The sequence below is a fragment of the Anser anser genome, assembly GCF_964211835.1.
Source record: "Anser anser genome assembly, chromosome: 8".
Classification (NCBI taxonomy): domain Eukaryota; kingdom Metazoa; phylum Chordata; class Aves; order Anseriformes; family Anatidae; genus Anser; species Anser anser.
In genome coordinates this window covers 5926634-5950906 of record NC_139728.1, presented here as the reverse complement: position 1 = coordinate 5950906, position 24273 = coordinate 5926634, and the positions used below count along the sequence as shown (strand labels likewise).

The 24273-nt window shown below is 40.5% G+C and overlaps 1 long non-coding RNA gene across 4 annotated transcripts in view; it reads right to left on the bottom strand.

Annotated features, from left to right (window-relative positions):
• Nucleotides 1-5921: 5921 nt before the first annotated feature.
• Nucleotides 5922-24273, bottom strand: part of LOC310903466 — a 92946-nt gene continuing 74594 nt past the window's right edge. For all 4 annotated transcript variants that reach the window (XR_014587567.1, XR_014587568.1, XR_014587569.1 and 1 more), the window contains 3 exons: nt 13866-13994; nt 8261-8437; nt 5922-6240 (listed from right to left, as the gene is read on the bottom strand). This is a non-coding gene — a long non-coding RNA (uncharacterized lncRNA). The remainder of the gene's footprint in view (nt 6241-8260; nt 8438-13865; nt 13995-24273) is intronic.

The window sequence follows — 24273 nt, the reverse complement described above, 5'->3', positions numbered from 1 at the left end:
ACAGCAAATTACTTCATAGGTAAATATATCTATGTATAGGGAAGGATAAATATCAGTCATTCAGGTCATTCTGAGATGAATGTTCAGTATTGCTTTGGATGGGTCTTGTCAGATGTGACAATATATTTAAAGCTTTTTGCTTTTTCTTATTAAAAAAAAAGGTATCTTTTCCTGCTTTTCCTTGAAGAAAATATCATTAGCAAATTTCTGATTTGGCAATCTAACCTTTAAATCCAGTTTAACATAGATTTAAGATTGCACATTCAGTTCTTTAAGCAATGTTTAGGTATTACCAATATACTAAAAGATAGATGAGGCAGCCTCGTGGTAATACAGCTTTTAACCTTTCCTCTCCTCTACCATGACGGGGGAGAATTACAGTAAATGATGGTTACCTTGTCTGCAGTATGGACAATTGATTTGACCTCACTGCATCTGATGCTCTAATGGACTTTGTGGCTGAATCCCTGGAGATATAAAATATGTCCAAGTGAATTGGTGCAGGTTAAAGAACGGACCCGCTTTTCATGGCTGGCTCAAGCTATAATAGATCTCCCAGTTGTTCTGAGAAGAAGATTAAAAATGATCAATATCCAAATCATTAAAAAAAAAAAAAAAGTGGTGGCTTCTGTGTAAATCTACCTTGGGTATTTTTTTCCTGCTGATCACTGGAGGGGGTTGTCTATGTTGATGACATGAATTTCTATTACAAAGGTTTGCTTCTGTTTACTCTCTAGTAACATGTTCCCTTTTATATTAAGAATCAGACACACGGATGGCATGAATCAGCATTGCTTTCCTGAAGTCATGCTTGTTTACACCATGAGTAGTCAGGCCTTAGGTTTATTTAAGATAGATAAAATAACAATACTATAATATTTCCTGGAGCAGAAAATAAAATCAAGGACAGATTTCAGAGAATGATGGCAACTATGATAACTGTGAATGTCCTTACAGCTCTGCTAGCCACAGTGTCTAAGACAAAAATAAAGGTCTAATTTAGTGAGGGGAAAAGAAAAAAGATTTTCCTTGGCTGCTCTGAGCCTTTCATTTGGCAAAGTGCAATTCAACATCTTGTTTATCCTTTCCTACCCTCTCAGGAATATGTCTGTGCCCTTTTCCCACCAGCATACACGTGAGCCGAAGGCGAGAATGGGCCTGTCCAGCACGTAGAGCTTCAAGGAGAAAAGCTTTTAATGTCCCATGACTGGGAGCTCACCCAGAGACCTTTCTCTGCACACAGCAGCAATGGACCAGGCAATTTCAATGGGATTATATGTATACATTTACTTAACTCCCTGTAAAACCCAAGCCTTAAGAACATATATGTACAGCTGTTCCATAGAAGGCACACCTATATTAGTGCATGTAATTATTAAAATAAACTTGAAATCTAGGGGAGCCCAGATCTTTAACCTGGAAAGTTTGAAGTTGTTTGGATCTTGACATTTCCATTTGTTTAATGACATAAACAAACTAATTCCAAAGTCTGTGTTTGAAGGTGGATGCACTTTTTCCTAGTTTTGAGAAGTGTCAGGACATAGGAATTGGACTGCCCTATCTCAACTGCATTAGATTAACTGAGTGAATATGAAGAATCTTCTATTATGAAGGAATGGGTTCTCAAGAGCCAGGACAATTCCACGTGAAATTATGGTTTGCATCTACATAAATGGCATGTAAATAAATTAATGCAAATGTCCAACAAATTGTAAAGGTTTAAAATGTATTTTATCCAGTTGTTTGTTGAACAGTACTTTTAGCCTTTCATAGGTTGTTAAAAAATCTGAATGTGTAATAGCTTCCTCTGAATGTTTCAATTTAAGCTAATGTACTGTCCTTTATGTAAAAAGTAAAGGTATTTTGAAGCCTTTTGCTCAAGTCTCCGGGATTGTCTGTACTCTGTGGCTAGGGCTGAGCTGAATGCCTAGCATCCATGGGTAGAAGAGGGAACAACTGCTGCCCCTCCGAACCAGCTATTCTTGTATCTGGAAACATTGTCAGGTGCTACAAGCATCACGCCATCTGAAAGGCCAAAGTTGAGCACTACATTATTGGAGTAGATGACACCTTATTCTTATTCTTTAACAATTCTAACAACTTAGAGTCCCTCACTGTCCCTTTATGAACACAGATGTCATTTTGATGGGGGGACAGCCAAAATGACAAGAAGGTGACCTGTCGGTGAACTCAGGAGCAGGTGAGGCCTGTCAGCTTCTAATTTGAAACTGGTGTCAGTCCTGAGGAATGGCTGGTATAATTACATTTGTAACTGATATCCTATAAACTCTGCAAACATTCACAGTGCGCCTGTTATGAGTAATATGAAATTAACAATTCGTGTTTATGACACGAGACACCAACTGAATCAAGTAGGTTTCAGTAACTGGATCAGCTCTGTCTGTCTTCCAGAGCAGCACATCGAACTGCTTCAGTCGGAGCCAAATTACTGTGTGCTTATGTTACAATAGGCATTGTATTTATTTTGAAGACAAACTTTCGTAACTAGGTGTAAAGTGAAGACCTAAGAACTAACTTCTGGTTGAGTTATTCCATGTAAAGTTTATCTCATTCAAGTCCAGCCCTCAAGACGTTTGTGATTTTTAAGTTAGAGTTTGGGACCTAACAAATCCCATACTGTATCTCAAATTTTCTGAATAACTGAAGGGAAGGCTCTGTGTAAATCTTCTCTCTCAGACACATAAATTACCAGCTGCATGAATACTGCCATTAAGACATGCAGACAAGTGCAAGGGGTGGGGACAGGGCAGGATGCCCAAAAGAGGTGGAGTTACTGAGAAAACAAGACATTTGCTCACTGAGTAATTTATACCTAATCTGCCTTCGCTGTAGCTGAACAAGAACAAACACCACAAGTTTGTCAGGCTTCCTCATTCTCTAATGTCAGGCTATTTTTTTCTGCAAAGTAGGTCTTTTCTTTCTATTTCTACTTGTTTTATATGTATTTTTTATTAGGTAAAGTCAAAACTGCAGTATGTGAAGCTACGCTTTGCATTAAAGTTAGGTTCAAAGATAAACCAAAGCTAAACTGCATTTCTGGTTTGAAGACAGCAAAATCTTGAAAGCTCTCCCACAATGTTTTCAAGCCCAAATTGTCAGAAACCCTGACACTTCAGTTCCTTTCCTGATAATGTTGCTACCAAGCTTGGTGCATAGATTAGAAGAAAGACACACAAAATTGAAGATGAACCATTGCAATTGTTACACTGGAATGCAGCGAAGCAAAATAAACTCAGGTCCAAAACCCAACTAGCTAGTGGAGCTTTCTGAGCAGTTTCAGTGCATCTTCACATATACAAGCCACTTGAGTTAACAGCCTGTTGTGCTGTTCTGTGATAGGCAAATACCACTAATTTCTATTTTCAACAAGAGAACTGCATCCCACAGAGCTTCAGTAATATAATCAAGGGCAGGTACAGCATTACAGCTGTGATCCAAGCTCCAACACCCTTTGCACTCTGGCTCAGCACTAACACAGCTCCAAAATCATCTAACACTGCTTCAATTTTCTGGCCATGAATGCCACCTAATTATCAGAGTACAGGTGTAATTGTGAACAGTCATTTCAGGAGAAGGTGTCATCCCTCAAATCACCAGTGAAACCAACCTACAGAACTCCTGTTAACTGCAGGTGCAGCTGAAAAACGTAGGAGCCATTTTGTTGCTGCTACCTGAATCTCAAAAGTTCATCCTGGACAGCTTCACAAATCACTAGAAATACCCCATCATACATAGGAAAAGGAACTGTCTAACTCCAGCCTTACCAATCCTTCTCCACCACCCAAAAACTCATCTCTGAGCATCAGCCTCGATTTCTAAGAGTCAGGGCTACAAGCTGCACCCACCGCAGTTGAGGTAGTCACCTCTCAAAGTGTAATGCAGTAGCCCACCTTACTCTGATGATACAGCACAATTGTGTGGTGTTTGGATAGAACACACAAAACCTTGATAAAAATGACAGCCATTCAGAGCTTTTCTAGAACTCAGTGAAATATGTTTTAGTTTTCCTCCTACTTACACGCTCATAATTCACCATGTGGTTTAAATAGCGAGCCTAGCCCTATGGAACAAAGCCCAGCACAACAGCGCATGTTCCCTCTGCTTCAAGTCAGCACAGAAGCGCGGCCGTGGGGCAATGCACACCTTCTTGCTCAGGTCAGAGGAGTTAGGCATTGCAGCATGCTACGGTACCTCACACGGTATTGCTGCGGGAAGGCTGGCCGATCTGTTGGAGGTTTCTGAATCTCTGGTCATATAAACACTTCTCTGTCAACAGAGAGATCAGTTACATTTTGGATTATCAGCTGTAAATGTCCGTTCTCTTTTGATTTTTGTAGTAAAGTGAGTTCACGTGTGTACACGTCTCCTACAGGTATCATTAGAGTAACACTAAGATCTGGCACAAGCCCAGAACAGAAGAATGTAAAATTGTGCTAAAAACTAATCTTAGCTTCTCCTGTCGTTCTCACTGAGCGTACAGCATCTGCAGCATCCAGCAGATGAAATACCACAAGTAGGAGCCTGGGAGGCCTCACTGCCCCTTGTCTTCCTCATGTTAAAGGGCTACTGCTACCATCTAGCTCAGCAGATTACCTGAAAAGGTCCCTTTGACCACATCTTACTGGCAGGCAGGTGTGCAGCAGGCAATGCTGAGCTGCTCCTCTCAGCACCAGGACCTCTGCGTGAGGTTGCTGTCAATGGGCACTGCAGCACCAGGCAGAGCTGGGCCACTGCCCCATGCTGTGGCCTCTTTTTTTTTTTTCTTTTGTCTTTTTTTTTTTTTTTTTTTTGAACAGGTAACAAAAGGAAAAGGGAAAAATATACATGATCCCTTCTGAAAGGTAGAAAGTAGAAGAATGGGACAAAAACCTTTGAGGCAATGATCAAAGAAGATCCTGATCTTGAGCAAACTCCCCATACGCGGAAAGGAGAATCACCGGAGCACATCTGTTTTCATGACAAAACTGATGATACTTTGAGCACTCTAGCTCTGCACTTCCCCTTGACCTCGCACCATCACTTTCTGTTAATATAATTAATATTGGGGCATCCTCCATTCCCACCAGCTTTAATTTCAAAGTTAAACACAATGACTTCTTTCAGGGTAATCTTGGAATAGCCAGAAATGCACTGTGGACAATTTAAAAGCAGGCTTACACAGTAATGAGATGTAAGACAGAAAATGGGAATATAAATATACAGCCCAATTTTTAATTTTATTCATTTCCATTACATTGGGGTAGGCAGAATCAAGCAAAAAATATGTGAGGAATTTGTGTTTGTTTCTGGGTGATGCTGAATGGAGAGCCATGTCCTGCATAAGCTCACAGTATGTGAGATGATAGCTGTGCACGAGCCTTTCCTCTGACCAGCGTGAATCAAGGGCTTGAGCGTGATCGGCCCATACCTCATGCAGCTACTGTAACTGCTGTCTTACGTTGTTTTTATCCCAAACTTAATGAATATTTAGCTAGCTCTACAAAATGGATTGGCACTAAGAGGGTATACTGAGCCCATGAACCAACGAGTGGGAAACTAGTCTGGAAGGCAGGTTCAAATCCTTGCTCTGCTTGATTCCCTTGCTGGCTTACTATTTCATAAATCACCACTCTTTGCTGACTGTAGGGCTCCCATATGCAAGTGCCCTAATCACTGAAGATTTTTTTTTCCTATACAGACATTTCGTCCTGTTTGAGAAACTTTCCCCTCAGAACTGATACATTTACAAGGGAAGTTTTAGATTTGGTGACTCAAAGTTCTTATAATAATAATAATAATAATAATAATAATAATAATAATAATAATAATAATAATAATTCTTTTAAAAAACAATCAACTTGGACTGAAATGGCACAGTTTGCCTGGTCCCTGGATGCACGGCAAACTGTGCACAGCCCTAGGGAAAGCTCCAACACTGCAGTGAAAAATCCTGGGAACAGGAACACAGCCTTAAAGCCATCCATTAAGTAGTGTTTACATATACTGCTGAGGTGAATTACAAAACTCCCCAGCAGTATTTGCAATTTGATGGCTTAGGAAAGCCATCTGGGAATTGAACCTCAGACACACGATGTTATGCCAGTAACAAAATTAGTAGCTGTATCTTACCCTCTGGAGCCCTTCTCCTCCTCCTATATCCCCAGAAACCAGCATTGCAGAGGCAGTGGGGGAGATGCCCGTGGCTCACAGCCTTTCCTGGTTCCTCTCATTGGTACAGACCTGTAGAATGGCGACGCAGATTTATTCGAAGGCAACATGGAAGCAGACATGGATACATGTGACAGAGCTGGAGGCATCCCAGTATAATTAATGAGTAGCAAAACAAATATTTATGTTGCACACTTCTAATGAATGGGAATTAGTCACATCTCTGATTCTTGGGTGGCTATTTATGCTGCTTATCTGATATCTGAAAGGAAATTGCACTGAATATTTTCTACTCCAAGGAGGACTGGGCGGTTAAAACAAGAACTGACTTGTGCTTTTGACTAAATGTTAGGAAACTAGTTTCCAATTTTGGAAGTGTCTGGATGTATTTTTCCATATTTTTTTCTTTCTTTGAGTTTTCCTGACTTCAGTCAGGAGGTGAAATGCCAGAAATACCCAGAGACAACCTATCTAACAAGACCGCTCCCCCACGGGCATTGCAGCCTGCCGGGTGTTTTTCCAAACCACCCCTGAACTCTGAACCTTCAAATCATTTACAGATCTCTTCCACGGGGAGAGCAAACCACATCCCTGCGTGACTCCAAAAGGAGTGTGGTGGGGAGCCCAGCACAGCAGCACTCCTGCACCATCCAGCTACTTTTTGAGTGCTGCGGGAATGACCATAACAGCAGCTGTGTACTCCTGTGCCTTCCTGAGCTGGGGACGGAGGCGTCGTGGACGCAACCACTGCGTCAGCCTCTGCTTGTGCTGGGTGCTGTTAATGCCCATGGGGCTGAGCACAAGCTGGGCACCCCTTAGCTCCATCATCACCCAACACGTAATCACCTCACCGCCTCGGCTCAGGCTGGAGCCTGAAAGGAACTTAACTAGCCAAAGACAACTGGGAGAGCCTCCATTTCCCATTACAAGCACCGTCTGATCTGATGGTATTTTTCTGTAAGAAACTAAAGCCTGCTGTCCCTGATGATAAGCTGTTTTTTATTATGAAATATAACTGTTGTGTTCTACGTCTCTTCTGTACAATGCAATTCACAAAGTTGGTTCTGGTGGCTGCTGCCATTGGCAGGTGTCCTGTAAAGCAGGACTTGTATTGCAACAAAATGTTCGTGATTCTAAGGCAGCGGAAAAAGAAATATTTCCATGGCTGAAAGTTCCCGTTAGGTAACTATTACTGAAGTGTGTACAAGATTGCATGTCAAAACATTTTTATTGTTAGCTGGTAGGAATTATATTGACTGACAGCAGCAGTGTAACAACTGAACTGTAGTGTACTTCGTTATTTTACTTGCTTTTCTATAGAACAGCGCTGTATTTTAGGAGCTGCTGTCATTTTTAAGTTACAAAGCCTGTCTTTAGAAATGCATGTGCCCTTACTCCTGCTTTCAGTAGCTTTACCAAGTTGGTACAAGTGAATAACAAAACAGATTAAAAACCTGTGTTTTAGTTTTATCTTGCTATGTGGTGTCAGAGTATGAGGGCCTCTTAATAATATAGTATAAAGAACTACAGGAAAAGCAGTGAAAATGAATAGGAAATCAACGGGGTGCTGGGGTTTGTTTTTGTTTGTTTGGTGGAGGTGTTTTTAATTTGTTTGGTGGTGGGGTTCCTTTTTCTTTTTTTTTTCCTTTCTTTTTTTTCTTTTTTTCTTTCTTTCTTTTTTTTTCTTTCTTTTTTATTTTTCTTTTTTTTTTCCTTTTTTCTTTTTTTTCTTTTTTTTTTTCGGGGGGGGGGGGGTGGGGCGGGGAGGTTTCTTAAGGTTCAGTTCCTCCCACTTTGCACTTCATCGAGACGCTCCAAACAGGGGGTTCGGTGGCAAGCAGCGCCCTGCATCCACCCGAGGCAGAGGGCCGAGGCCGGGCAGCGCAGGCCGGAGCCCTGCCGCCCCCCCAGGGCCCCTCCTGTCCCCAGCAGGGGCCGCACAGCCGCTAGGTGGCGGCCGGAGCCGGGGCTGGAGCGCGCTGTGCCCGCCCGGTGCTTGCCGCTGGGCTCCTCCCGTCCCTTCAAGATGTTACCTGCAACCGCACGATCACCCTGAAAAATCCCAAATTCTTCCGTGCGTGTGGCTACTCACCAAAAAGGCTTTCGTGGGAGCACACTCAGAAGTGGGAGCCTCTCGGATCTGCTGTGATGACATCTGCACCCACATTCAGTTTGTTCCATATTTATTTTACCTCCACTCTTTCTTTTAATCCTGAAGAACTGTTTTTTTTCAATGTTTTTGCAGTTTACTTCAACATAAAGACCACAACTGTAAAACAAAATATTTGCAAGCTACGTAACTTCTCAGGACTGGAAACTTCTGTTCAGACTGCTGTGTTTGCTGGTGTACACAACGTTTCGGCAAGGAAATGATGCTAATTTCGCTGCCGACATTGCATAAATGTTTCTTGCTTGCTGCCTGTTCACGCTATTAACCCAAGTAGCTTGGGTGAAACCTGAAGCAGTGAAACCTGACTTCAGCACATGCCAGCGATGCCGAGGCAGCTGGGCTCACCTGGGTGCGTTCCTGCAGCGCTGCGCTCTGCCGGGACCCCCAGAGCTCAGCACAAAAGCCTGCTTCTCACCTTATCGCCCTTCATGTTCTTACTTGATGTTCTAAATCAGGTCTCAGTTGCCATACACTGAAGATATAAGGGTCTGGTTCTGGATCTAATTGGGCAGAATGACTTCCGGGTAACTTCATGGAGGTCAGCTCCCTATGTCCCGCACAGCTCCTATGTCGGGTTTCTGCATTTGGCTCTGGCACCACAAAAAGAAGTGCCAGTGCGCAGCAGCAAGAGGCCCTGGAAATGGCAGCAGTTTGGGGTCACATTTAGTCCTGGATTCACAATGTCAGGGCAGTTAACAGCATTATTAAATGCTAGCAGAGAAGATGTACAGATATAAAGGACCGGGAAAGGAAGAAAGGATGATAAGGAGAAAGGAAAAATGATACGAGAGTAATATATAGGGGAATTATAAGGCAATGGTTTTCATTTTTTCAGCCTATTGACATGCATGCATGAATGCACGCGTGTGTGTGCTACCCCATCACATGCCTGTTGTAGCTGCTGCTGGAGAGCAAATACGGAAATGTGGAAGGAGACAATGAATAGAAAAGTAAAGTGGTGTAGAATAAGGAAGCCTGTTATTTTTTATTTGTCTCTGACAACTGATGGGCTTGCATCAGCTTGCAGAGCTTCCACATGGAAGAGCTGATTGTTTTGGAAATTAATGCAAAGATTCACTCCTGGGCAGAGAGATTTCAAAGCACTACAACAGTTGGCTCTTTAAAATGTTTCTGAACAGCAACACTGAAAAACTGTAATGGTAACAGCATAAATAAGGCAATATTAATGAAGTCAGTCCTTGCTGGTAAACTACTGCCGTGCTTTTGAAGTAAAAATTTCAAACTGTTTTTGTTTGTTTGCTAGGAGTTCAGCTCGTTCTCTTTCTTTTAATCAAACGCGATTTTGGTTCTGCTGGTCATTTTGAAGAAGACTGGAGAAGAGGGAAAGGCCACTGTGAGAAATGAATTCAACATCCAAATGTCCCTGAGAAAGCAGAGCGGTTCCTCTCTGCCAGGGGGCACCTGGGCGGAGCAGGGGCCTGTACACTGCTCACAGGCTCAGAGCCACCCAGCTCCCCTTGGGCTTCAGAGGTCAGCGGCCACATTTCTTTAAATATTCTGAAAGTTTAAAGAGCTGAACATCTGCCCACAGAAGTAATGAGGAACGTCAGGTGGTGGAAGCTGTTAACTGCCCCTTATTTCACTGAGGTGCCTAAGGAAAAGCTAACACCTGGCATAAATCCTGCATCACGCCCAGTAGGCAAATTCTCGAAGTTCTGTTTAGAAATTAGAAAAACTGAAACAAAATCCTGTGCTTTGAATACTGTCGGTACACATGAAGTTTCAGTTTGAATGGAATTACAATAACTAATTTAAGTTCTGCTCAACATTAGCTTGGCTCTGCCTGAGTTGCCAGGACGCCTTATATAAGGCGTGGGTGTTTGGTTCATTGCGGCTTCCTTGGTAGGAAGGCTGTGCCCAAGACCCACCATCCAGGAGTGAAAAGGTCACCCTGCTTGCTCCCAAGGGCAAAATCCGTTATCTCCACATCCAGGATACTGTTTCCATATCAGGAGATACCAGTTTTAGAAGAACATGATTTCAGAGCATGAAGCAGCTCCTCAGACCACTTGGGTTTGACCTTCAAATGCCTTAGACAGACACAAGCCTTGAAAATGACCCTCGGCACCCTGGGAACTTCTGTGGAAAAAATGAAGCCCCCAGGGGGTGTATCCTTGACTGTCTGTGCTGCTGAGTCAATGAATTACAGTGCTGTAAATGAGCTGAAGCTCTAGGTAATCTAGGAAAAGAGAAAACAGTGCTAAGGCTGATGGTTTGTGAATGTATATGTTAAATACATGCACGCCCCTATACGCCAGGGAAAGAAAAGGAGTCAGAGCAATTTTATATTCCACTGCCAGTTATCTGGGAAGAGCGAGGAGCTGAGGCACACCCAGGAGCCGCCCTGTGGCTTCTGCAGTGCTGCTGACTCCCAGCAGCTCGATGGGGCCGCTGCCACGCAGACACCCACCCAGCGCACCCCGCGAGCGGCCAGGAGCACGGCATGGGAGCCGGCTGCAGCAGCTAGAGATCCCGCCCAGCTCCCGTCAGCAGCACACAACGAAGCTGCCTGAACTCGCACCATGAGATGGTTCAATGCAACATGCCCACAAACAAGGAGAGGCTTTGCCAGACTTTCCCAGCAGCACAGAAGTGGAATATGGATCTGGGAAGTGTGAATTGTGTCTCAGCTATAGATAATCCTGACGCTATGCAGGCAAACACCATTAATGAAAGAGGAACAATAAATTCTTTGGCTGTGTTTGGGCAACAACATTTGGATATTTGGGGCAAAATACCCAGGGAAGGTTCAGACTGGATACTAGGAAAAGGTTCTTCACCGAGAGGGTGGCTGGGCACTGGAAAGGCAGTCACGACCCCAAGCCTGCTGGAGTTCAAGAAGCACTTGGACAACACTCTTAGACACTTCGTCTGATTTTTGGGTGGTCCTGCGTGGAGCCGGGAGTTGGATTCAATGATCCTTGCGAGCCCCTTCCAACTCAGGATAATCTATCATTCTTTGATTCTACGAAACGCTTCACAGAAACAAAGGCATGGTTTTTCTTTTCCTACCTCTTTATATTTTCATTTCAGCATATGGCTTTTCATACATGAACTTGCACAAACTATCTATGATATCCAGTTCAAACCAGAACAGTTACTGTGGCTCATCTACTGTATAAATGTTTGCAGATCCCACTGTGCTATGTGATGTGCTTTTACAGCATTCAGAATGTGCAGCTGCATAGGGGAATGCAGGAGGGGTCAGCATTGAGGGGATTCACATTTAGCATTGCCTACTGGAATCCCAAAACTAAAAATGAGCCAGAGGAAAACAGCAGTGCTCTTCTTTCCATACGCTTATGGTCAATGAGCAATTCCAGGGATCCAGGTCTGATTTCACAATTCTACACATGCGTCCCACTAAATCTTTTCAAAATCTGCAGCAATAAATGTGTAGGCATCCAACAGTCGGATTCAGATCTGAAATTAATATTTACTTGGATCCATGATAAGTGTACAATCTATGATCAATACCCTAACAAAAACATAACTTTGTCTGTGGATTGGAAAAATTGTATTTGAAGAGAACAATCACAAGATCTCTAAGTGTAATTAAGTTCTTCTACCTCTCACTCCTACCAGTACAGACAGCTAAATTGAGGTTAAATATGTAAATGTTTGTCCTTATTGTATTAGGTCAGAGATGGAGTTTTGTTCCTATTACGAGTACTGCTACTGTGACATAAAACTCTGTGACATAAAGTAAATGAATATAGACAATAAAGTCAAAGTGTCCATGAAAAAATTGTTCAAGTACCTTGTCTGTCTTCCTAACAGTTTTGGTGTTTGCTTTTTTCTTATTTGCTGTGCTCCTTCCTATGATCTGTTTTGGTCACTCTCAACAGGAAGACTTCATTACAGTAGGTTTTCTTCAAATTGATGCAAGCTAACTTCTGCCAGGCAGAAATTGAACTTTGTGAAGGCTGTCTAGTTCTTGCAGCTTTTCTGATTTAAGCCACAGACACTAATGTAACATAAATGTTTAACAGCACTTAGTAAATTGACTAGTAGGAACTTCTACTAGTTCCAAGTAGTACTAGAAACCAACACAGTGAATTTATGTAAAGCCTACAGCAACTTTGTGATCATGAGTATTTATACAGTTAACTAATCCAGAGAGTTTTCATCAGCCAGTCAGACACAGGAACATGTCACCCAGCTGCTGTGGCTGGTTCGCTCATGATTTATCTGATCAATTTGGAACACTTGCCACAACACTCAGTAATCACTTTAGCAATAACTCCTTGGACAAACTGTTCATCAGACGATAACCTCAAACCACATAAGCTTCAACCTTTTAGTCAAAAAACAGTTTCTTTATTTTCTTTTTTCTAAGGGCTATGTTCTGTGTGCAAGTTCTTGACTATGAATAGCTCACCCGGCCTTGCTAACCCGTGGGCTGGGGCAGCGCCGTGAGCAGGCCCCATGCAACCATCCCCACACAGCTCTGCCACTCACCCACTGACCCCGGGCACTCCCTGCTATTCCATCAATGCAGGACTGTGATCCCAGCCCTGCTCACATATTAGGCAAATTCATCTTTTTTTTTTTTTTAATGTCACAGATATTCTCTCTGTTATTTAGATGAAGAATAACAGACATATTGATGTGGACATAACTGTCTATAGCATTTCTGAATACCTCAGCACCCCTCGAGGCCATGCATATGCCAGTTTGTCAAATCTGAGGAAAATTTCCTTCAGCATCATTTCACTGATTGGCTGCCTGATCCTTACTTCTTTTTTTTTAATTATTCTTTTGACTGCAACATGAATTTGGGTGTAACCAAGCTACTATGAGGTCCTGCTGCATTCAGGGGAGCCAGATTAAAATGGATGTATGAGCCAGCATTGATCCACTCAGAAGTGGGCAGGTTGGACTGTAGGTAAGTACGATGCTAGTTTTTTCTGTGCTACATATAATTACATAATGTGCCCCCCTGTGCATGGAAGTTAAACAAATTGTCCAGAGCTGCTGGTGCCAGCTTTATTTTGAGATCCAGTTTAGAAGCTTGAATTTAGGCCATCTTAGGAATTGTATCCAAACTTGTATTTCATATCAAAGCATGACAGCATATAACATTTCTGCCATTCATCCAATTCTTTAAAATTTCTATTTGCGTGGAACAAGTAAGTATAATCTTATTGGTAAGAAAACATTTTAAAAATAAATAAATAAAACCGGACTGCTGTTTCACCTTCATTGGAAAGACCAATCTTATGACTGGGCTGGTAAATGCCCCTAATCGTTTTGCAAGGTTACAGTGTAGAACGTGGGCCTTAGAAAACAAATCTCCAGTCAAAGGGTCTGTCAGTGATTTAATATTGAACAAGAAAATGACATTTATCAATCACACCTACTGAAGGTTATGCAGCCATATTTCCCCCATCTATATATAAGAAGGGACAGATACTGTATTAACAGCTCAATACGTCTCCAGGTACTTTTAATCCCTTTCCTCGCACTGTTCTTCTATCAGGCAGTCAGCTAAAGTCAGACTCACCTCACTGGCCCAGCACAGCACTCTGCTTTTAGAGGCAGGAAAATCCAAATCTTCACATTGCTGACCTTATTGTTTTACAGACTATTGATTGCAAGTCATCAGGTTTCGGCAGTTCAAAGGGATCAACCTCTGGAAAAGAGAAGCAGAAAGAAGGAATGAACTCATATACAGGATGAGGACACTATTGCAACTGACTGACAAATGGCATTTGATTTTGGGTAGTGGGGATAAACAGCAATTAAAAGAGATTCTCTAGTCTCTCGCGCAGCACTGGAACACAGCCAGCCAGAAGTGTGCAGCACATCAGAGTCTTCACGTGGTCTGCAGAGAAGCAGGTATTGGCAAGGACCGTGGCAAGGGCCACATGAGATGACTGTCCCCCTCCAGGAGCTCCACATGGACAAGAAGCTCCGTGTTTCGCCCCACGGGCTCAAGTCCAGCTTATGCTTTGGTCTAGAGAGAGTGCAAGAGTCACCACCTAAACCAGCACCAGAGTGGGATAGGCAATGGGGTAGGTAACAAGCCCACCAGGGGAGGCTGCTCCAGGGGAGAACAACAGTGACAGCAGACGGCGGTGCCCAGGAGACGGCTGGGGCTGCTGGGCAGCTTCCCAGCACCACCCGACTGCTGGCAATGGAAGGGCAATGGGGGCACATAGGGCAGAGAGCCCGAGTGCCCTGGAGGTGGGACCTGGAGGCCACCTTGGACAGACTCTGACCCCATATCCCAGAACTCAGTGCCCTTACTTAGAGGGGCAGGTGACCAACACTTTGCTCCACCTCTGGTGCAGGACAGAGGGAGCTGTTTTAAACACTTTAAACTTGGAAAAAGGAATTTGCAAAATTTCATAAACACATCATGGAGATTTATTTAAATACCAAGTTTCAAAACTCGCATAACAAGCAAATAGATGCAGATAATTTTTATGCATCTCACCAGCACTACAAAAAAGACCCATTTTTCAATCACAGTATTAAAAATATGTTTCCTCTCCTGGGAAACATGTACCCAGGATTGTCAAATAGGGATTTAAAAAATAAAAATAAAATAAAATCCACAAGCTGGGAATACTTCCCAGAAATACCTACTGCAATGAACTCATACTCTGTATTGCTCAGTATAGTAATTAGTATAGCTGTACCAGTAAATGGGTCTATACAGACTATTTAGCTCTGCTGAGAAGCAGGATATTTTAGTCAGATGGTCAGCTGAGCTGTAGCTATAGCTCAACTGGCAAAAACCCTTTGCTATATAACACATCTACAGCCATGTTCTTAATACGCTAGCTCAGTAACTGCGAAACGTGGCAAACTTTGTGACCTTAGACCATGGATTGCAGGAGACCACTGTCTCCCTGTCCCTGTCCGCAGCAGACATTTGGGCTGCACTGAAGTTCTGGCTATGCTCAGCAGCCTGTGCCACTCAGCTGTACCTCCTATTCCTTGTAAAAATCTATGGCAGCAAAATCCAAGATTTTTTTTTTTTTTAATATATTTAAATTGCAGAGTTTGTTTGCCCTTTGTTTCCCTTCCTATTGTATGCTTAATTATTTTATTTATCAAAACCATGGAATCAAATACCTGAAGCAGTATATTCTGAAGGAGATTAAAGATAACAATCAGAAACACAGATGAGCAAAATTCTAATTTAGAGTCCTGTTGTACTTGAAACTCTTGTCTCAGCCTGGAAAACTTTTCAAAACTAGGAAAATGGCAGGGATAACCAGTGGGCAACCAGGTCCTCCCATTCCTCATTCAGAGCTGTCACATTTCTCATCTCACAGACAGAAAAGTCCCGTCAGAAGACATCTAGCTGAGCTCTCTCCCCACCACCAGCAGCCCTGTGCTCTGCATGAGCTACAGCTCAATGCAAATGCATACATTTCTACTAGCTTTTCTTTAAAGTATCCATTTTCCACCGGCTTGGCTTCTTTTTAATGTTGTTATACTTTTGGAATCTCCATTCCACCTTTCATTCAAACAGAGATGGTATTTCCCTAGGAAATGTTTTCATTTTGCCTAGAAATGTTTTCATTCTCACAAGAGAGCCAATGAAACTAAATTTCTAAAGTTACATGTAACTTACCAAGGTTTAGACTAACAACAGAAATAATCTGGAAAAGTATACCTTTATGTTTTGGTTATTGACTGCTTCTACTACTCTTAATAAATATTTTGCAATATTGCTTGCAGTAAGAACTTTAAAACAACAACATTACGACATGACACTAATTCAGGATGCACCGTTGGATATTAGACTTATCAGGCCTTTAGGACACACATTAGGCCATGAACATCAAGCATATTTTTTGATGATCTATTTGCAAATTAGATGTATTCCAAATGTTTGCTCACTTAATTAGGACATAAAAGATGGTTTCTTGGACTGGACCTTTTTTCTGACCCTTCTTGCCTGTGTGTGGTTTGTATTGTTCTTGGCTAATGAGATATAGGATATGTACTAAACATTTACACATTAAAGGCATCCTTCATTCAGCATGAAGGTGTTGATACATCAAGGATACCTCAAACATGCTGAGAATCCAGCAACTTGTCAGACAAATTAGCACCTTTCCAATCGGGGGTAAAATTGAGTTTCACATTTCTCCCTAGTGGGAAGAAAAAAATCAAAAATCACTGCAGTTTAATGCTTTCTTTGTAAATATGAACACAAAAGGCTTTATCACCTCTGTAGTGTAAATCATAGCCCTCACTGACTACCTGATTTTTAATTCATTGGTTTTAAATGATCCTAGGCAGTTCAGAGCAAATCTATTTTGTCGTTCCTCTCTTAGACACTTCCCCTCTTTTAAGTCTATTTCTTTCACAAATATTTAAAACACATCTACATATATTTAAATCTACACCTATATATTAAAATGGAAGTAAACCGAAGTCTTAAATCTGTATGTTCCACTAGCAGGAGATTTTAACCCAAACTCTGAGGAGTATGTGGAATTAAGGGACTGTATAGCAATGAAACTATAAAGGTTTGACTTTTTCAGCTGACTAGTGCTGAAAATCAACACTTAGTGCTTCAGGTTGCTGACATGAGACCTTCAGAGCACTGGGAAGACCTGCTGTCAGATAATTCAGCCTGATAAAGTATCCTGATGGAATAACTGGGCTGAAGATAAGGTTAAGGTCAGCCATAGGTGCTGTAGACACTACAGCAGGAACCACTGACTATCCTGTGCTTCTAAGTCACAAGCCATGGCATGGCATGTACTGGGAGATCATGGTGCGTACTGCTACCTACACGAGATTTGAGGAGAGGAAGTTACTATCATAAACCTCAAAGGTGGGAAATATTTATGTATCCAAAGGGCTTTCTGCAACTTACATAGCTGAAACATTTACCCTGCTATGATCTCATCACAAACACACATTTTCCAAAATTATTAGGTCAGAAAATGAAAGCAACCTATAACCTAAGCAAGAGGAGGCCTAAGGTTTCAGTAGAGATTGGGTCTGCACCTATAGGTCATTCCTCACTTTCCCCTTGGTAACTTCCTCATTCTCAATAGTCTCAAATTCAATTTTATTTTTTTTTTAATACAGGAAAGAAATTAGTAGAGGACCTGCCTGGTTGCAATTGCTTGAAACTCCCTCAAAAATTTAGGAACTGTCACCATGCTAATGAATTTTACCATCAAGCCCTCTTCCTTTATCATTAAAACCTAATATCTAAACAAAACATACATAGCATCCTGTTCCACAGCTGGACATCTGCTCAATGTGATTGTGATCCTGCAGTCATAACTTCTCCTTAACTCCTGATGTCCTGTATACGATCACCTGTGTTCAAAGATTTCAAGAACATGCACTACACCTTATTAAATCCATTACAGAATAGCTGTCTGGCAAAAGAGTGTTACCATGAGCAGGTATTTAATTCTGAGGATGCTAATTCCTTCTCTGCAGGTGTATTTTTCTGAGTTCTCAATACAAAAAGCAAGTAGGGATGTTAGTGCCCAGCAGCTATAAGAAGGTAGACAAGGGACAGAGCTGCTGAAGCAGAGACATGGGATTGAACACAGACTGCCTGGGCATAACACTGGCATATCAGACTTGTAAACAAGATTCTTATACCAAGAACTTCGTACAGATATCCAGAGAAAATCAAAGATTTATGTTGTTCATAGTATATGTTTGCATGGAACTTCAGAATATGGCTCCCACTCAGTAATATACATTACATATATTAAAACACCTGCACACTTTTTTTGCATTGAGGAAAAAAAATATCTCCAAGAAAAAGACATTGAATTTTTAAATCCTTAAGAGAGCAAGAAATATTGTTTCCCGTTCATATAGTGACGTGATGTATGAATATGCAGTTAAAAGGAACTGATTTACAGACAAGATCGTGAATCTATAGATAAGTGTTTTAGCAGTTGACTAAAACAATAATGGCCAGCACTAATTGGATGTGGTCTGTTGCATGGCTACTGGAATCAAATAGTAAAGAGGATCACAGTTCCTTATTAGTTAGGACCACCTAGGGTGATGGAAAGCTTGAATGATCAAAGGGAAGACATTTTTATGCTGCAAATGTTGATATACTCTCAAGCTTTCCAGTATAATTTAGGATCCAGTGTGCACACTTGACATACTAACTACTGAACAGGGCAATGAGTGTGATATTAGACTACGAAAGTTTTGTCTGCTTGAAAGATAAGTGAATAATATTCAGTAATATTTTTCTATTCCATATTGCATCAGAAAATAATTTTGTATTAATTCCAGAGTTGAATGACTTTTTACCTACTTTGACCAAGATTAAATTAGTCTTTTTTCCTAATATCACATCATGAGAAACTATATCCAGCTTTCTCTGAATATCCAGTGATCGCTGAATAGATGATGTGAAAAAGGATGTTATTTCTTTGTATAAATCCAAAGTAATCAAGCATGATTTTTTTACCGTTCATAACTTGGTCACACAGGCCCATGGAATTGTTTCTGTGTCTTGAATGAATAGCTGAAGAGTTTTGAAGAGAGTAATATGCAGTGTTTGTGCAGTATTGTTGGTCATGCCTGGATTCATTCAAAGCTGTCTTTCCTTAAAACACTTTTGTGAACAAAAACCTATTTGCATAAATGTCTGTAAATATTAACAAAAACATAAACATGATTGAAAGGAGCTCTGCTTTGGAACTGAAGCACATTTGAAAAGTGAGGATTGTCTTGCAAAATTCAAGTGTCTTTAATTACTAAGAGCATTTTTTCATTTTTTATGTATACCTGAAGTTATTTTGTTTGGTGTTGTTCATCTCCTACCTTCAACAGGTCATGACTTTTGATTATGTGATTCATCAAATAAAGTCTACTCAGTGCATATAGAAAAACCTTCTAGTTCAAGTGAAAGATGCTGGAAAGAAGTCAGTGTTAAGAAACTTAAACATTACTTAATTCTATCTTTACAAAATATCATCTTAAATTATCATTAAATCAGAGTGGTGACCTGACAGATCTTTCATTTAACGTTATGGAGGGACATAAGCAGGAGATGGACACAGTCAAATAACAAGATGTTATTTGTTAGGGCAAGTTTTACTGAGCAAAGAGGACAACGGTTTCTCTTGTGCTTGTTGCTGCTATTGAGATGTGGGAAGAAGGAAGATGGCATAACTGGTAGGAGGAATGCTGATTTCATCCTCCTGTAATTGTCCCACACACACTGTGAAAGGCAGCATGGCCTTCTGCTCTGCTTTGATGCATTTATTAGTGTAAGCTCATGGTCCAACCATATATGCATTTCAGACTCTGATGTATCCTCCATATAAACCGGTTTAGCACTTTCTTCTGAAAGCTCTTCAGAACTCTTGACCCAACCACCTCTAAGTTCTCCAAAATCACTAGGATCTTAAGGGGTTAATTACCATGCTATAACAGGAATTATTTTTATATTTAATATATTATGTTTATACTATATGTTTAATATTATGTTTATATAAAGAGAATATATTTAATGTCTCCTCACTAAATAAGCAGCATGCATTAGCTGGAAAATATTCACAGGCTTTGGGTTTAGGTTATCTGAAGTCTGGAATTAAGCAAATAGATTTAATATAAAATGGACAGTTTTCTAACTAGAAAAGTTGTTTTCTTCTTCTTGTCATTATCTAAAATCTAGTACCTTACTCCTAATATGTCCGAATGTCTTTGCTGCAACAGCTTTCCAGAAGCTTAAGAGAAGAGTTAGCTGGTGCATATGATCAAGTGCACAACTACAAAGTCACCACTACTTCACAGAGCCCTCAATCTTCGTATAGAGGTGTCCCAATCAAAAGCAAAATTTACTTTTTCAGATAATTTAAAATCCTTAATCCTGTGAAACACTAATACAGAATCAGGAATGAGCCTACCACCTATATTCAAATTGAAATGACCTTTTGAAGGCAAAATAACAACCCTGGTTTAGAGTTCAAGAAGAAAGCAAAATATCCACGTTCAGATTTGGAGAATTGATTTAAGCCTTTGGAAGACAACAGAGGTTGGGTTTGTCAACTTTGAACCAGACTCATGTTTAAGGTTCAGACCTCATTAGTTTTGGCTAGAAATGCTCTCTAATTACTAAAAGAGTTTTCTCAAGTTGCACTTTAGAAATTCATCTCTTTTTTTGTAAGCTGTAAAGTATTCATAAAAAGCTAAAAACTGTGGGAAAATTAGCATTGATGGATGTTTTCTTACCCTCCATCAGGAAATGATGTACTTGAAACTCATTACAGATCTTCATAGAAACTCTGCTGAATGTGCCTTGGGCTTTGTGCTGATCAGCACACACTGAGCTTACTGCATAATTCATCTCTCTTGTGTCACATTTAATGTATAACATGTATTTCCTGTTAATTATGAAAATAAAGATGCGTCCTTTCTTTTAGAAACATAATCATGAAATTACTACAGAAATTAGGAAACATGGAGTTGTGTTCTACCCGTTTTACATGATTTTTGTTTAAGTCAATATTACCTCTTATGCAGAAACAAGAGGAAAACATCGCTCTGAGAACTCACCAAACACTCTTTGCTGCTCCCCATGCACCAGGCACAGTCTCTCCTGCAGCCACACAGGGATACTTAAGTGGGATCCCTGTTGTCCTGATGGCCACCAGGGCCACCCTTCTAATTGTAGCTGTGGGTCATCATGGGGTCCCCTTAACTTTCTTTCTCACAGTGAGGTTTGGATGTTTTTATGTCTTTGTTCATGGATGTCAATGAAACAGCGGTCATCCTGTATCTCATTTTCCTCATCAAAGGTTGAAGATTATTCTGTAATATTCTATTTCACTTCACCCATCCGTCTATATGAGTCTGTTCAGCTTCCCTCACCAAAAGAATGAAAAAACAAAAATCCCATCTCAGCATCATACCCACACCAAAACATCTTACGAAGTTATATTTTCTGCCACTCTGAATGGGTAGAAGAGGGAAGGAGTAAAGAGATGAAGCAAGAGGAGGAAAGGAGCAACACTATGAACCTGAAAATTCACCTTTCTTATTTGGAATAACAATGGGAAAGGGGGAGGTTCGCCTGTACTCACTGGTGCATTCAGTCCCTGTATTTCACCAATACACTGATTATTCTGCTTTGGATCCAGCAATCCCTTGCTGGGATTATTTGTCTCGTGGCTGGTGAGGCAACTGGGTTAATATTACTTTCACAGTTTACACTAGCATCATATCAATATTGTTTTTTTAAAGATCTTTACTAACTACCAAGGCAAGGTTGAGCCTATCCAATAGATGTAGTAGATGTATTCTAATTGTACTATTTTATCGCCTCTCTTGGAGTACGCTCAAGTATCACAGCATGCAGTTCCCTGAGGAAATCTACATTTTCTGATCATAGGTATGTACAACACTTTTCAAAATGTAAACACATGTAGCTTGAGGCCTACCTCAAATGCTATGTCTCCGTGGGGGCTGAAAGGCACATGAGGACCATGGGGTAACCTGAAAGGGAGGACGCAAGATAGCTGCCCTTTGCTCCAGCCAAGTCTTGTTCCTCTGGAAAGTTTGATGGGGTCCTTGGAAACAATGTATGATCTCTCACTTGTGAGGTGGCCCCATCATTTTCCCAATTCAGAAACTTTCTGTGACATTGATGATATTCCCTTTTTAGTCTTGGCCATATGGAAATCTTGGTTCATAACTGCTTAGGTCAGTAAAGTTGGCTAGCTGCCTAGAGGAATATAAAGTTGTGTATCACCAATAGTGCTAATGATCTCTGGAGAAACAAGTAAGTCTGGATAAAAAGACATTATTAGTAGGGGTGCTAGGAAATCAGGATAAATACCCATTTCCCCAGCTGTGCGAAGGCCTGCAGCGGAAACCCACCAAAATGTCCCTGCAGGATGAGTGCAAGCTTTGGTAGTTTCTTCAGGAGGTTTTATCTTCACTGTTCCTTATACAGATATGAAAATGAAATTTAACAGCCAGAGGTCTGTAACAGCCAGAGGTCCCTGTTTAACAGGGATCTGGCAGTAAAAAGAAAGAAAGAAAGAAAAAAAAAAAAAAAAAGGCCTGGAGGAAAAAATCATTCTTACAGAGATGATCTCTAAGAAATAAAAACAGGCTTGGAAGAAAGTATTTTGTTATTTTGTTTGCTTGTTTCTTTAACCTTCTCCTTCAAAATGACACTTAAAACAATACACTACCACAAGTTACTGTAGCATCTGAATTTCTTATGATGGGCATGCTTCAGCATCAACTTCTAGAGTCACATGACTGTGTAAAATAATCCAGTACTTATTGAAAAAAATCATCTATACTTAAGATCATGGGGAAAAGTTAGAATGTGACTTCTAAAACCGCGAGGCCTGGAAGGTTAGACATGCCAAATGTACTCGCTTAAATTCTAACCCATGGCTTTGAAGCCAATCTGATGATTTCTAGATGTTTAAATCATATCTTATTAAAGTAGAGGAAGGCAGTGCTGCAGGTGTTGGGATATAACTTTTATCACTCCAAAAACAAAAATACCTCTTAAAAATCACTGGTATAAGCAGTCACTCCTTCCTTTATGGATACCTGAAGAATGCCACTTCAGCTTGTTTAAAAGGTGAAGATGTAACCCATTGCTAAATAATGTAAGTGAACATGAAACAAGCTGTAAAAAAAAAAATCATGAAACATGCTTCTATGAATGCAGGGATTTTACATAGTCATCTTACAATAAACACTTTTCCCACCACCTTAGCATTTCACCTCAGGGCAAATTCATAGATTTTTTTCAAGGTATTGATTCTTTTGTGTATTCTAAATGAGATTTAAGAAATTCTTTTTATTTTTTCATCTCTAGCTCTCTGTTTTGGAGTTCATTACCTCGGCACAGCCCATTTCATTATTATACACTACACTTGTAATACATTTCTTCCATAGTTAAGCTTTTTTTGCCATTAAAGATGTTTAATTTCTTTAGGCACTTTTTATCTGCTGTAAGTTCGATTACAGCATTAGAAAAAGCAATAGAATAATTAAGACACATTCCATGCTAGAAGTCTACCTGTTCCAAATGTGAATCATTTTTCCTTCCAAGCATAAAACCTTGCATTGTTTTATTTTTCACCCTCAGGTTTCTTTCACTCTTCAATGGAGTAAACAGTGAGACTGATATTTTTTGAAAATATATCTGCGCTGATCATTTGTCCTTTGAAGTACTGTATCTTATTTGCAAGAATATTTTATATATGAGCTGAATTATTGATAGACAGCCTTGACATAACATTTAGGACCAAAAAATATTGCTATATTGTATTTCTTTCAGTTCAGCTCATAGAATAGTTTGATTTTTGTAGTTTTGATCACAGAGATTCTGAAGTCAGACAAATCAAATTGAATCAGATCAAAATGTACTCCTCCTTAGTTCCACTGAAGAAAGACTCCACCAATATCTAAATTAAAGAGGAAAAGAAAGTCTACCCTCCCTGTAGAAATAGGCAGCTCTTCCCGTCCCAGCCTTTTAAATTAAAGAATTCCTGGCCTACATAATTACATTGCTCTAAAAGTTATGTATATATTGTAAAGCTTCTACATAATGAATGCATGAGGGAGTTTTAAATACAAATTAGTACAAATGGTTCTCAAAATAATATTTTTTCAACATTGTCTAAAATTTCTGTGCACGCAGTGTGATTGAAGACAGACAAACTCAGGAGATCTATCCAGACCCCAGCCAGCACCACACAAACGTGCTCAGTTTTCCTAAGCACTCATGTTCTCTTCTGGATCCAATTTAAATTTACCATTAACAATTATTAGTGAAAAGAACAAAAGAAATATGGTCTGATTCTGAACCTATCCAAGGTTCAACTCCAGTCTTTTAATGGGAATAAAAGTCCATAAGCATAATAGCGCTGGGTCAGACCACAGGGGTAGCAAGCTTACCATCCTGGATCCAGCAC